This window comes from Pteropus alecto, unplaced genomic scaffold (genome assembly GCF_000325575.1).
Source record: "Pteropus alecto unplaced genomic scaffold, ASM32557v1 scaffold33, whole genome shotgun sequence".
Lineage (NCBI taxonomy): Eukaryota > Metazoa > Chordata > Mammalia > Chiroptera > Pteropodidae > Pteropus > Pteropus alecto.
The window spans coordinates 5,971,558-5,988,261 of NW_006435762.1; the positions used below are offsets into that span (position 1 = coordinate 5,971,558).

The 16,704-nt window shown below is 32.3% G+C and overlaps 1 protein-coding gene and 1 pseudogene across 2 annotated transcripts in view; one reads left to right on the plus strand and one right to left on the minus strand.

The window, feature by feature from the left end:
- NLGN1 (neuroligin 1) overlaps positions 1–16,704 on the plus strand; it is a 957,767-nt gene that overhangs the window by 769,217 nt on the left and 171,846 nt on the right. The gene's annotated exons all lie outside the window — the stretch shown is intronic.
- On the minus strand, positions 14,362–14,480 carry LOC112479046 (annotated as a pseudogene).

Below are 16,704 nucleotides of genomic sequence, written 5' to 3' on the forward strand. Positions count from 1 at the left end.
GCAGTACAAATAAAGCAGGGACCAGAGGAAAATTCATAATCTTAAATATTTATATTAATATATATGAAAGAGTGATATAAATAAATTTCTCGACCCAGGAAGGTAAGTACACATCACACACACACACACACACACACACACGCACACAAGAAAAAAAGTAAATAATGAAGAGATTAAAGTTAATTAAGTAGAAAAAAGAAAACAATAGAAATAATAAATAAATCAAAAGGTTGTCATTTTGAAACATCAACATATTAGACAAACCACTATCTATCTTGATCAAGAAAAAAGGGCAGAATAAAAAAAGAAAATAGATATCATATACATTATTATATTTTCAGACAGAAAGAAACTAAACTTTTGCCTAACTCTTTGAAAATATAATAGAAAACTGAGATAATGTGGATGAGATAATAGAAAACACAGTGTGAATAAGCCATATATTCACTTAATGGAATACTATGCGACCATGAAAAATAATGAGACATATCTCAATATGAAGATATAAAATAGTTTCCAGGACTTTTTCTGAATTGAAAAAAGAAAAGTTCAAAATTGTGTATATTGACAATATAAAGTCCCAGAAATATATCATCCCTACTGTTCAGCAGAAAAAAATTAAAATGTTAGATATGTAAAGAAACAGAAAAATATGACTCATAATCAACAAAATGGCAGTTATTGAAACAGACCTTGGATGATTAGTATTTTAGAACTGGTGGAAAAGAAATTTAACCTATTATAAATTAATTTAAGAATTTAAAAGGAGTGTTCATGATTAAATCTATGGCGAAATCTCATCAGCATAGTGGAAACTATGAAAAAGAGCCAAATGAAAACCTTAACCCTAAAATTTACAATATTTGAAATTTTAAAAGTCAATGATGAGACTTAAAAGAAGTTTAGAGACTGCAGAGGAAAAGATTGGTAAACTGAAGACAGAATAGAAGGTTCTCAGTCCAAAGAATACAGAAAACAAGTTTGAAAGACAATGGAGTCGAGTAACTTGAGAGATGATGTCAAGTGACCTCAGTTACATATAATAGGAGTTCCAGAAAGAGTGGAGAGAAAGAATGATGAAAATTTTTGAAGAAATAATAATAGTTAAAAGTTTACCAAATTTGTTTAAAAATATCAAGTTATGGATTCAAGTTCAGGGAATACCAGTCAAGATAAATAGAAAGAGAACCACATTCAGTCAAACTGCTAAAATCCAACATTAAAGAGAAAACCTTGAAAGCAATCAAAGAAGATAAAATATCATTACATACATAGGAACAATGATATGAACAACAGCTGATGTCTCATCAGAATTAATGGAGTTGGATGAGGATAGATTGACATTTTAAAAGTGTTGAAAGAATGGAAAAATAACCCAGGATTTTATTTCCATTGAAAATATCTTTCAAAATTAAGGCTTAAATAACAACTGACAACTGACAGAATTCATCACTGACAGACCTTTACTACAAGATATGCTTTTTAAAAGTTATTGATGCTAAAGGAAATGACACCAGTGGAAACTGATCTACAAAAAGAAATGGAAGACACTGGAAATGATAAATTTTGGAGTAAATAGACGAGGTAATCACTGTTCATTTTCTTATTTTTAAAAATATTTCTGTTTCAAATATTAGTGCTGTATTGTAGGTTTTATTCCATAGGCATAAAATATATGACAATAGTGCAAAGTATGAAAGACAAATGAAATTATGTTGTTGTGAGGTTCTCATATTTTATATGAAGTACTAAAATTTGATATCAAATAGCTTAGCAAAAACAATAATGAGAGAGATAGATATTAAGGAATGTAAATTTTGACATTTGGTAAATTTAGGAAAAGGGATTATAGGTATTTACTAGTCTTTCAATTTTTCTATAAATTAAAAAAATTAATGATAAAGTAGGGGCAAAAGAAATAGATCTTAAAATATGAATAACTGGATTTTTTTAGGATTAAAAAAAAATAAACAGAGGAATACCCTAAGAAAAACATATTGGAAGTTGCATGAAGATAACACTTCATTACTGATATAGTACTGGAATTTAGTAGGCATAAAATATTTTTGGATTAATTAGTTAATGAACAGTGAAACAAGAAATGAGAGAGTAGAAAGAAGAAAAGGGAGATAATTCTGAGTATTAATCTATCATCTTACTCTTATGAACATATAATATAGTAATTAAAAACATAAACTTAGGAGCTAGATTTATAGTTTAAGTTTGAATCTTGATTCCACTATTTACCAGCTGTGTAATCTTGGACATATTACTTAACCATGCCATGTCTGAGTTTTGAACTAGTTTAATTACCATACTTATCTGTATAGTTACTATGAGCATATGTATGTATGTACACACATAAATAAAATATTTAAAACAATAGTGGGCACATTGTAAGTACTATAGATATGTTAGCTCTTATTATATTATATAATCAAACATTTTAAAATATTTTTGAAGAAAGCTACATATTTTATGAGGCATCTAATCATTTTATAGATAAGTACAATATATAGCCTTGAAACAAAAAATATGTTTATATTTTTATGATAAATTCATTATCATATCTTCTGAAATATATTTGGAAAATATTCTTAAAAATACATAACCAAATCTTAACTTCTACTAGAGAGATTCTCTTCATAGAGAAGAATAATTCAAGCAAGATTTAAACATTTTAAGACATTAATATGAATCTCCCTGTGCAGCGTGGTGGGCTATTCGCAGTGATCCTGCTCCTTGGTATTTATACTTTCTTGTGTAATCCCCTTTCCTCAGGTGTGAGCAAGGTCCCTATTGACTTGTTGCTAGTGAATATAATATGTCTAATGTGATTAGGTTGTAAAACAATGTGACTTCTGTCCTGCCCTTTTACATTCTCTCTCCCTCTGGCTCTTCTTAATTACTTGGCTATGACTAATCCAATATTATGATCTCCCCTGTGGAGAGGTCCCTGAGGCAAGGAACTGAGGGTGGCCTCTGACCAAGGACCAGAGAGAAATGAGGACCTCAGTTCAACAATCCTCAAGGAACTGAATCTTGCCAACAACCACATGAATGGCTTGGAAGCATATCAACCGCCTATTTGAGCCTTAAGACTACTGCCGCCGTGGCTCATACATTGACTGCAGTCTTGTCAGAAGCCCTGAGTCAAGGGACCCTGCTAAGCAAAACCCAAATTTGAGACCCACAGAAACTGTGAGATAGTAAATATTATTGTTTTAAGCCATGAAGTTTAGGGCTAATTTGTTGGACCGTATTGGATAACTAATACATTTGGGTTTGCAAAAGTGGATTTTTAAAGTAAATTTAAATCACAATATATGTTAATGATATTTTTGAGATCTTAAAAGGGTTGTTACAACAGACTTAATGCCAACTTCACTATAAAAATAAATATTTTAGGTCTCACTAATATAAATTTGCCAAGGTAGTTTATTCTCTTTTTGTTCTCTTCCCCTCATTTAGAACAGATGATCTAGTAACTAATGTGACTTGAAAATAATGGACTGGGTTTTTTTTATAGATTCCAGAATTATCTGGCTCAAAGAAAAATTAAAGTTATATCAAGATAAGGTATAGATATCTAGTCAAATTATTTCAAATATATATTAGTAACCTGTTAACTTATTCCAAGGTTGAGTTTACTTTTAATAAAAGCTTTTTTTCTTATTTATATTTTGCTATTGACATAGATAGATTTCCATTCAATCTACATACAATTTTTAGATGGATTATGGATCAAATCTGAGTATATGTATATGTATCTCATAATTTTGATTGTTTTTAGATTCTTGATAGTTCTACTGTAGCAAAGTATAACTAGGATCTGTCAATAAGAATGTATTATGTGATCTGGAGGTAAAATCATATCTCCATGACACTTTTATTTTTCCAATGCTAAACTTAAATAGGGCCTTTCTCAAGGCAAGGTGTGTTTTGGCAGGACTTCACATCTGAATGACTTCTTTGTGTTGGAAATTATGACCTATACACAATGGATCAGAACCAACAGTCTGTTCAAATACTTGGCCTAGTGTTTGATACAAGAGAGATTTGATAGGAAGTAAATTCTTAAAATACTTTCACTGAAACTAACGTGTTTTTCTCAGACTGATGCTCTTGGTGATAAAAATAATTGAACAGAAAAACTTATTTGACACATTTAATCTAAAATCCTTTTCTTTCCTGGTATTTCTGAGTTCTTTGCTTAATAAAAATTATAACTATTTCACTGTTTTACTGAAAGAAGTTGCCTTAAGTAACTCCCTCAGATAAAGGAAAAAATAAAAATTTAAAATACTGTCATACAGTAAAATAGGTTAATAATAATACCATGTTTAAAATTTTCAGAGTTGGCGAATCTTGAATGTTTTTTTCATTTTTGTTATTGAGACTGAGATAAACTTAATAAATTTACCTTTCTACCTCCAAAATTCTATTAAATTGATTATAGTGCAACTGAAAATTTAATTTAGTAAAAATAGAATATATTTTTGGGGTGTATTATTACTGACTATAGAGGCTGCATGAACTCTAGTAACTTTTACTTCTGTTGAGTATTTAGAAATGGTAAATCGATAATTGAAAATTCAATTTCTAGAATTGATTTTCTTCTGTTTTAAATTAGAGAAGAGGTTTATAATGCATTTGTTTAGAAAATAGATCTTAAAAATCTACTGGAAAGGTCAGTGTTACTTTCCTTCTCTGTAACATTACTGAGTTAGATGAAGTTTTAGTTGGACTGAGGTGGGTATACCTGAGTAGATTTCTCTAAAAGTAATTGTTCTCAAGTTTCCTCTACTCTGATGGGGCACAGTGTTCTAAAAGAGGAATTTTACTGGGCAAAGTTGTTATAAATCTGTACAGATCACTCTGTTGACTAGTTTAAGTTATATATTACATTTTGTGCCAGGGATGTCTAAACTTAGACACCCTCTAAGAAATGGGACAATCAAATTCATCTATTTGAAGAAAATAGTTTGGGGCATTTGGGGGAAATTTCAAAAGGACATAAATATTAAAGAAAGTAAATTTGGAATGTTCAAGTACAGAGAAATCGTCTTGACAATCAAGACAAAAAAGTCCTGAATAGCACACCAAGTTCTTTACTTTGAAGCAATATAGGATTTCCTCTCAGCAGGCTGGCCTGAGGCAGAACTGGGAAGTAGGTGAGATTTGAGTACTTTTTTTTCCCCCTTGAGTCATTCCTTCTAGCAATATATGTTCATTTGCATTTTAACTGGGCTTCCTTGCCTTAACTACTGGAAATTGGCATTTCAGGCACTCTGAAAATATCTGAGAGGGTAAGTGTTGCTGAGGGTGGCCCTTTAGAACTTCTCTAAATTTGCTGTACAGTGGCTGCCTGCTCTGTCTAAGTACTCTAGGGCCCTATCTTGAAGGTAAGTTAGGCAGCACAGCAAAAATGTATTGAATGCATATGTTATAGAAAATACATAGGCATCTGTTGGAAAGCTTCGAGTCTGTCCCAGACTGCTACCATGAGCTTAGTGTGTTAAATATTCTCACCTGTATGTCTCTCTTCTCTAAACCCTGCATTTACTCAATTTAAACCTAATAAGTCCATTTTGCATTTAGAATTTGCAAAACATGATTTGCTCAACAAAAATGTTCACTTTAGACTGAATTTATTTGTAAGCTTTTAGTTTGACTTTAAGTATTATGGGTTTAGAAAATGTTGATAGTCCTGAAGAAGTTCTATTTTATACAGAAACTATCTAAGCCACAAGTTCCCTTTAATTGACATTAATTCTGCTTCATTTTAAACTCTTAATATGACATTTATCTAAGATAATAGGTGGAGTAAAAATACATTTTGAATTTTTAATGTAAAAATTCAAACTGAAAGCACTTTGTTAAACAGCAAATATATTCCACATTAAAGTGGGTGTGGGGAGGGGGAGGTGATACTAGACATTTGTTTATACCTATAACATGCTGGTATAAAGAGAAATGAGTTGGTGGGGAGAAAAGAGTTATTACTATACACGTGTGTGTGTGTGTGTGTGTGTGTGTGTGTGTGTGTGTGTGTAATTCTGTGCTAAACTGTGGGGTAAAGTCAAAGAGGATAACGGTTTCAAAAAAGAGGTTCATATTAGAAAACAGGAAACTGGCATAAGCTTTGGAGAGGTATAAAGAAAGGGGTTTAATGTTTCTGGAAAAGCAAAGAGAAGCCCCATGACATATAAGTTAGAATAAGTGTGACTTCACATTAAGGCATAGAATAAGTAGTGTGTTAGCTATAGCAGGACCTCATGGAGAAATCAGATGAAGTATTTAGAAGGAACTTAATTGCCTTGGAAGCTAGGCTACATAATTGAAGTGTGTCCTTCAGTTTGTGAGCAAGGGTTTACCACGATCGAAGTGGGGTTTTAGAAATGTAACTCTGATCGTGGTGTGCATAGGTAAGATTATAGGGAAGAAACCAGATGATGGAAACAAGTTAGAAGGTTAGTGCGGTGTCCAGAGAAATGGTGACAGTAGGAATGAAGGATATGGAATATCCTGGGAGTCATTTTGAAGGATTAATGGATGAGAGTTTCTGTTTATATAAATATGGCACATGAAGGCAAGGGGAGGGGGTTATGATACCCTTGAGATTCCACCTGCATGTGTATCACACATTTTTCTCCTAAGTATGTGTAAAACTAAAATGTATATTATTTAAACATATTTTTAGTTAGATGGAGGAGAAATTCAACCAATTGAGTTGATAATAGTGCATAGAGGTATGAAACTGGACCACACAAGGGACAGTGCAGGGAGCTCATTGATTGTGCAGCTGTCTAGATAGCTCTTAGCTTGATGATCAAGAGAGATAAAGAAATTATCTCAGCATGTCAGATCAGTGACAGGAAAGTAGTCTGAACCTCAACCTTCTTATTTTTGAAAAAGCTATATAATAGAGTCATTATCAATACAGGATTTGGAGGCAGAAAGACCAGGTTTTGAGTTCCAGCTGTAAAACTTACTGCTTATATTACCTGAGCTGAGTGACTTAAATGTCCCTAAATTTCAGTATCCTCTCCTGTGAAATGGAAACAATAATAGTGTGATTGTAAGGATTAAGTGAAACAGCTAATATACAATTTCTAATGTAGAGTTTGGCATATAATAATTGATCAGTATATAAATATTAGTTGTTATTATGATATTGTTATAATATGGATAAAAGAGCAGAGAATGATGGTTTGGGAGGTGGTTAGAAGCAATGTGGAGTATGATATTTTTTCTGCAACTCCGGAAAAAGCTAACTATCAAAGGTGAATTAAAGAGAACCTAGGAAAAAGGTTTCTGCCTAAGATTTTTCTATTAAATGTAAGATAAAAGCACTGTAACTATGCGTTGTAGTAGTTATCATTTGCCAGATAATTTATAACATGCACCTCATAATCCCTGACATTTTAATATAAAAGTTTGTATATTAAATATCAGAACATTAATTTTAAAACTATTTTCATTTAGATGTCAGGAATGGCTAAATTTATAAGCTGATAAGTTACTACGAAGTTGATGTACTCATTAAGAATAAGGAGGATGGCTAAGATGAAATTTTTTTAAAAAGTGAAAATTAAATAGGAAAACTTTTACATTTCTTGGTGAATCATGGAAGAATAACAGGGATTTGAGGCAGCTTTCAGTTTTTCATTATTGTATTATTTGATCACAATTTTGTTTTAGAGATAACTGAGTTTTTAATCTTGTAACATAAAGAAATGTTGATTGAATATTGAACATAGGTATGCAGGGAAATAAAATCAACTAAAGAGGAAGTGATGAAAATTTAGTTTTATTGTGTGGAATGTGAGACAAGAGTAGGCTATCTCACCTAAGAAAATGTCAAGTAGGCATTTAAAAATATGAGTCTGGCAAGCAGATAAGAAATATTCTTAGTCCATTCAATTATTTATTAAGCACATGCTTTCTGTGGGAAACTATGCTAAGAATTTATAAGGATATAGAGATAGTTTTCTGCTTTCAAATAGCTTATATACAAGTTAAATATAGTTGCAGGATCACGAAAGCCTTCTGAAGGAGGTGACTTTGACAATGCCTAAAGAAAGATTTTAACAAGCAGAGATTAGAAGACATTCCGTGTGGGAAAGATCTGAATGAATAAATGGGTGGAAGAGATGCTTGGTTGCTAACTAAGAAGTAAAAACAATTAGGCTACTTGGCTGAAGAAAAGGGCAAATATAGTGGAGAATCTTTGGACATTAAGTCTAGGGTAAGAAAAACACTTTTCATTACTTTATTTAAGCCTCACAATTACACTGAGTAGTAGTGGCTTACGCTTTTCATTCTACAAAAGAAATTTGAAAACCAGAGAATTCATTAATTTGTCAAAAATCACTTAACCAAAAAGTGTGATATGAAGACTCCTCATCCCAAAGAGAGACTTTATATCCTTGGGGAAGGGGATTAAGGAGGAAGAGGGGGTTTCAGTCTTGAAAGAACTGAAAAATGGTATTATATAGGGACCAGAGAAAGCCAGCAGAAAACTAAATTTGACCTGATGGTGAAGAGTTCGTCCTGAGATTGTTATGAAACAGATGCCAATAGAACAGCCAAATCAAGATTGGAAAATGTACTCTCAAAAGTTATAAACTGACTTATAATAATAAAACTATGAAAGCAGGGAGCACATCAAGGGCACTGATGGCAAAATAGAGGACTGTGGTACAATGGTGAGGTCTGAACTGAAACTGGGCAACGTGAATGTGAGGCTGGCTGGGTCAGTAAAGCTAACTGCGCCCCACAATGTTGTCAGTCCAGGGCAGGAACAGAGAAAGCAGACACTGCGGGCGGCCTAGGGAAAGGTATTGGTGCGGCTGTTTTAGCATAGGCAAAGGGTCAAGGACTGCTTTCGGAGCACCACAGAAGAAACTGACCATAGAGTTAAAATGAGTTCATGGCCAGAGTAGCTATGAAGAAGCTAATGATGTATGAGTGATTGGGGAATAGACAGGTGAAACATTACCGGTATTAAGTGTTTGTACCTGTGGAGTGTATTTGAAACATAAATGACTCAAATTGAGGACATTAAGATATACTGTGGCTCCCAAGGTAAAGAGTATCATGTTCCCTTATTAATAAAGTGAATGACTGAATAAAACGTGCTTTCTTGTGTGGAATTTTTTTCTAAGTATCAAACAGCTTTAATACTTAAATAATTTCATAGGTTATGTTTGTATGGTATTAATATAGACTATATAACTCAACTATTAAATCAGATTCTCAAGAGAATAATGAATCAATAAAAAATAAAATGTTAGATTTAATTAAGTCAAGAAGCATAGATTGTGAGCACTGGATCTAGAAAATGCTTAATTCAACCCTTTGGTTTCTTCGAATGAATAGAATGAAGTTATAATAGGGCTACAGAGGGCATTCTTTTAATACCAAAAAATATTCTAATCAATTATAAAGTTTATACAACTTTTACATATTTTAGTATTTTATTTTACTGAGATTAACAGAGTTTATGCTGCATATATTTCAATAACTTTTAAAAAGTAGAATTTCAAAGAATAAATAAAAATAAAAGATAGAATTTCAGAATTCTTAGAAGGGGAAGCCACCTTAGAATATCTGAATAGTTTCAGGATAATGTTTAAAAACATATCTTTTGAGCATGAAATTCACCTAAAATAATTTCCACCACTGGTAGAAAATTCTAAACCTCGAAATCACTCTTTTGGATTAAGACACTGATTCTTTGCTTCAGTTCTTTCTTCCACCCATGTAGAAGTCCACATAAGTAGTAGTGAAGCCTAAAAGATAACTTTTAATATTTTGGAAATCCTTATTGAAAACCTTAATTTGCTTCTTCACATTTGGTTGAAAGTATAGTAATTCTAGACATTCAGATGAACTGTTAGTGACATCACTGCAGCTCCTGAAAAGCAGTTGATAGAGCAGACACTCTTATGTGAATCTCATATGTATTCATCATAGTGTCCATTTTGATCACTTATTTTCACAAAATACAAAATGATAGTCAAAATCTTTCAAAACAAGATGTACAGGGGAATACTTAAAGCAATCCTTTGTAAGTTAAAAGCATAAGAACTACCACTAGGGAATGACTTAAAATGTAAATATTGTCTGGATTGAGATAATAAGTAAACTGTTAGCTCCTACCCAATGTAAAAGCAAAGGTTGGTTTATCAAAAGCACTAGCAGAAAACAGAGACTAATACACTATGCAGGAAAGGTGTCAATCTCAATCAAATTGAAATCAGGTCAGAAACAGGACTCTAATGGGAATGTTTGTAATATAAGCTTATTTGAGTCCAGTGTAGAAAAAAGTTTCTCAAAATAAAAGATTTGTTTCCAAATGGAGGATTCAGGTTGTAAATGATAACTCATATGCTTTTGCTTAAGACTGGCTCTGTTTAATAGCTAGGAAAATAAAGACTATCAAACAGAAATTAGAAATCAGAATTATTCTCCATTTCCTATTGGCAAAGATATGATGTGCTAATATATATAGTTAAGCTTCTGTGGTTTAGGTGTTGCTTGTGATTATAATTTTATACTAATTTAAACGATGTTTATTTCAGTGGAAACATAGACATAAAAAAGGAAATATTTAATTCAAAGCTGTTTTTCATACTTACAACCAATTAAAAAATGAAAAGAGTGAGTTCAATTTATGGAGTATTACATATTTTCTTCTTGAAAACATATTGAAAATCTGGAACAAATTGCAAGTGATAATATTTAGGATTAGACACAGATTTAACTTTAGCAAATTACACAAGTTTACTTTTCTAAAAGATAGACGTGAAGGAAGCACACAGTTGACAGCAGAGAAATCAGCAACATTATACTATGACAAATATTGACATAAGCTTCTGGGCTTCCCCAGCGAGACCTCACTAGGAGAAACAGTTGTGGATCGTTCTCAGTGGTTAAGGGTCACATCAGAACTTCTGAAAGCTCAACTGTTCACTTCAGTCCAGCCTTAAAAACATGCGGGTTAAGTAGAGTGGGACACAGCCTTGCCCAGATAGATGCTAGTGACCACTACACCTGAGCCAGGAGCTTCTAATCAATTTTGGGGTTGTACAATGAACAATAAGATTGCTATTGTACAGTAAATACCTTGTTCACTTAATTCTGAACAAACTTCTCATCCATCACTCATGCCCTTCTAAGATCACCCCACCTTAACGAAGTACACTCCTGAATTTAGTGCTATGGAACCAGAGCAAAGTTTAATTACCCAGATATCTCTTGGAGTGATGTTAACAGACTCTTGAACAGTTATGTGAGCTATTTGACAAAGAAGTATGGCATCTACCACAAAATTTCATCCCAATTTGAGTGGTGTTTAAAGGGTGTTCTTACAATAATCTAACTTAATTTTTAATTAACCTGAAAAAAATTACAATTTCATTAATATTTGAAAAAATATATTTATTTCCATGTCTTAGGATCTGGAGAATTTTAGGATATACCCAATAATTTATTTTAAAGAAGATTACTATCAAGATAAATTATTACATGAAAAATTTAAACCACATAATATTGGTTGATTGTGTTCCTTAATCAATCAATAAATAGTGAATCAATTTAAATGATAATCAGAACCTCTAAATTAGAACAGTTTTGATTAAGTGGTTCTTAAAGTAAATGCCAGACATGATTGAAAATGTCACAAAATGAATCAAAATTTATTTCTGATACTCATGTTGGCAGTATAACTTGCCCAGGAATTACACATTCTAATTGAGGGCAGAATGGAGACACATAGGAGCAGACATTTCTGCAAATTAAAATGACTCTTCCTTCAATTTTTATCACTAAGCCTGGCAAGCATTTGTGTATTAAAGAATATCTTAGGGGAAAAAGCAAATTTACTTGAAGATATTCATTTCTTACTTATTTTTAGCTTTACTGTTAAAGCTAAAAAGAAAAATAAAGAGGACATAGAAATAATCCGTAGGCAGATTATTGATGCTTGTGGATATCACTATTTAGATATGTCTCCATGCAACTGAAAATAAGCTATTAATATCTTAATTTTATTGCTGTAATTAACTTTATCACTACTAAATCATGCATGGAAATAGCTTATTTAATATTATGAATATACACTTTACATTGTTGTGTGAAGAATCACTCTGGGTATAACGACATCTGAGATCGTAATTAAACTAAGCTACAGCACTTTATCTGACATATCTCTGCCCACACTGTATCATTCAATTAGCTTGTAATTGCTGACCCAATTAAATGATAATTTATATTATATATAACATTATATATTATATTATTTGTCATATATATGTATATCTTGTGCCTAAAATTTGACTGGTAATTTTAAATTAAGATGTTTTATAATTTTTAAAATAATTTATTTTGAATGAATTTTGATTTTTTAAATGATACGAGCAATGTCATAATTCTAAATTTTATAATATATTTAACTCTGGTCTTTAATCATTAGACACAATTTTCCTTTATTAGGTTAGCTGCTTTGTGGGCATGCAATGATAAAGCCTTAGCATTCTTCCCATCACTCTATTCAAACTTCATTGAGGTTTCCGAAACACTCACAGTGGATCTAGATCTGCACCAGATTACAGGATGCAAGATGGGTCAGAGAAGACCCAGACACTGTTTCCCTGTGTTCGGGCAAAGCTTTCATCTCAACTGGAATTGCTTCTCTGTATTCTTTTTGCCTAACAGACTCCTATACATCTTCCCAATAAAATTAAATTGTCGTATCTCCCATGAAATCTTTCTTGAAGCTGCCAAGAGTTAATTTCTCCTTCCTCTGAGACTATAAAATATGTGAGTATGTGTGTGTGTGCGTGTGTGTGCGTGCGTGTGTGTGTGTGTGTGTGTGTGTGTGTGTGTGTGTTCTAAAACTATTGGTGGTTGTGGATTGAAGGTGGGTAACCCAAAGATTCATTATCAGGAATAACTGGTAATATTACTGAAGTGCATTTGAATCGTCTACACTCAAAACAATTTACATGATGCTAAAGAAGCCTGATATTCAGGATCTTTTATATGCATAGGTCCCTGTGAGTACTGGCAGTTAATGGAAGGTATATAATGATCTTGGTTTAGAGGGGCAATCAAGATCATAAACTATTTGCTTGTAAGATCCTTTATTTATTTATAGTAAAGAGATCTCAAAAGAAAGGTATTTGAATGCCCAAGATTTCAATATTTGCTGTGTTTCATTTTCTTATTCTAAATAAATATTTATTTTGTACTTAAATTAGTCTTTATATATATTTTTTTAAAAAAAGAAGAAGCCACCCCAAGTTGTGTACACTCTGGCCCCACAAAACCTAAACCATCTAATTCTGAAGCTGTAAAGTATATGCAGGGGAATATACCGCTGAACGCGTGAGTAAGCCTCGCAGTTGTTTTGCATTCAGGCTACATTCGGTAGAGTCTCAGTGGGTCTTCCTGAAGTCCCATTTGAGAACCATATATCTTGATTTTTTTTTCTTGTTTCCTGTTCATAAGTAATTTTTGCAAGGTGAAGTTTCTGGAGACTCAAATACAAAGACATTGTCATACAAAAGAAACAAACACATTGATGTCAAGGAGATCGAGTCTCACGTTAAGTTTCTGATCCTTTATTTCTACATGTGTGAAATGTATATAATAGAATCTACCTGGCAGAGTTTGGAGACAATTAGAGGTGATATATTTAAAATCTTCTCTATACCACAGCATTCAAAAAATGCTACAACTGTCATTAGAATTATTTATCCTCTCAGCAAAAAATATTTGAGAAATGGTTTCTGCCCATTTCTCTTTCATAGTTCTAAATGTATCCATGAAGAAAGTTTCAATTTGGTGTTGATATACCTTTAACAGGTCTCTTTAATAGCAGGTCACTTCTGATCTCATCCAATAAGGAAAGGCCAATAAATTCCTTTTTGATAAGAAAGGCGTGGACATTCTTAGATCACGATACTTATCCATCGAGAAAACACCAGACTGGCGGAGGCCACAAAATATTTTAAACCAAAACTATCTAACATGTGAGTCAAGGAGACTTCCTGTTTAATAACATTTTCTCTGTCTGGATGACGATACATTCTGGATACAGGAGAAGGCTAATGTGTTCTATATGCTGCTTCCAAAGAGCATCACCACTTGGTGGAGGAGGCCATGAGATTATATGGAGCCCTTGGAAATAGTCAACAATGGTACCTACATAATTAAAGCAGATCCAGGTATGCCAACTTGTGAACAATTAATCTACAGAATTTTTTTTTTTTTAAGTGAGGCAACCTTTGGTTGACCTCACAGATTGCAAGGACCTTGTCAGTTTACAATCCCTTATTTTTTTATTTTTTACACCTATAGCACTTAGTCTTCCTAGGCGGTCTCCCATCCAAGTGCTAACCAGGCCCGACCCTGCTTAGCTCCGGAGATCAGACGGGATCAGGCTTCTTCAGGGTAGCATGGCCATAGACTAATCTACGGAATTTTTTTTGCAGCTATTTATAAAGCTGATTTGTTCAAATAATGACATTTTAAACTGATTCTCAAGAGAATTTACCTTATGTATCATATATGCATTATTTTGCTAATAAATCAGCACTCTGATGGACACATCAAGTGACAAATTACAGAGAAAGCTAGAATTTTTTTTCAAGAAAAAATATTTATTTCCACTTATAAAATAAGATTAGGTTGTATATATTGTGTGAGGCAATGAAGCATTACACTAATTTAAAGTGCTGCTTCATTAAGATTTATTTGAATGCGTCAACCAAGGTACCCTAATTTTACAGGAGTGTAATGTACTACTACAACATCGAAATCTGTAAAATAGCTTCACTAACTTGGTTTTTAAGTGAAACTTGTTTTATTCAAGGGAAGTAGTTTAGTTTATAAGTTGTGATAATAGGATGAGTAATGTAAAACTAATTGTATAGCTAGTAGTAAATGCTCAGAAAATATTCAGATAACATAAAGAAAGTTAGTATATTTAGACCTTTATCTTTATTGCTTAATTTTCTCATTAATCAGACAAAGAAGGCACATTTTTATATAGCTCAAATTTTCAAAAATTTGGCCTCTAGAGAGAATGAAATCCAGGAAAAAACCTCACAGATGTGCAGTGACTAATGAATTTTAAGCCTTTTTCCTAAAGTTGATTCAATGGGAATAGGAGATGCAAGAACAAAACCGAATAGTTAAATATTTATTTATACATACTACCTACTCTTTTTGCCTATAGAGGAAAAATAAATACTTAATATTGCTAAAAACTTCTAAAGTAGAATATTTCAAAAATTTAATTTTTATGATAACTGTAATTATTTTTAGGTAAGACAGGTCATTTCGCTAATTGATTTATAGCATATAATATTATCAAAAGATAACCAACATATGTGTTGGATTTACCCTTTTTGAAGAAAGGTTTGAAAACACCCTATTTTTGCTCAGTTGAGGAAAACACAGAAGAGTTCAACAGCATTTGTTAAAAGAGTTAATAGTGATCAATTTTCCATCTGAAGATTCCAGGCAGAAATTTAGACTATATGGTTTCTTGAAGGCTTCTACAGCTCCAAAATTTTATGTTGTCTTAATTTTGTCTTCCTATTCATGTATTTATAGAATTCTTCCTCCCAAGAAAGTATATGGATATTAAAAAAAAAAAAAACATGAAAATGGTCTAATGAAAAGTCTCTGAGAAAGAAAAAGGCTGACAATTTGTTTACTGCTCTTTTCCATTAGAAGTAACACTGGATGTACTATTTCAAGAGAAACTTTATTTCAATCATGCTTTGCACCTTCTTACTCTGGGAATATCTTGCATAACTCTTCCCCCTCTACAAATCTAAAGAAACTTTCCTTTAATATTAGCTGGATATCTGTAAAATCGGATTATACTTTATTATTTTAGTGAAACAAAATAGTATGATATAACTATGTGTGTGTAAATGAAAATATATTTTTCTCCTACTTATCTGTCAGATTGCAGTATTAGTGCTTTTGGCTCAAGAATGCATGATCTTCATCTATCATATATGATTCTTTCCACCCTGCTATCTTAGCCAATGAGACAGAGTTTCTCAATCATAACAGACAGAATAAATTAACCCTTTCTTATAGTCCTGGTAGAAATTAAATGTCAGAAATCTGGTTGCTGTGTTGCTTGGGCTACTGAGCCCGAAGATTATATTTATCGATGAGTAGGTTGCATTTTTCTGCTGTGTACTTAACCGCAAGTTGTTAACTAGACAAGAAAAATTCTGCATTGCTCCATGTTGGTTTGCATCAGAGGAAGAAAAGCTCATGTCATATTTATTTATGACTTGGAGAAAGAGAGATACTTAAATTACAGAAGCTTACTTTGAATTATTTAATCAGATTTAAGGACATTTTTACTACCCAGCTGAGCTAATACCAGAGAGCAATCAAAGGTTCTAATATGAGCTACTTAGGCTGCAAGACTGATATAGAAGAATGTACAATGGCTATTGTACTATTATTTATTACTTGACAGGTGATGTACGTTAAATGAGGTCTAAGGAATGGATTTCATTATTCAAATTATACTTTTGTACCTGCTTCTCTATTTAAAGTGAAAATATCAAGCAATTTCAATTTAGAGATTTATTCATGAGGCAAACCATATATTTATATAAGATGTATGTATATGTTATCAAACTTTCTTAATATGACTAC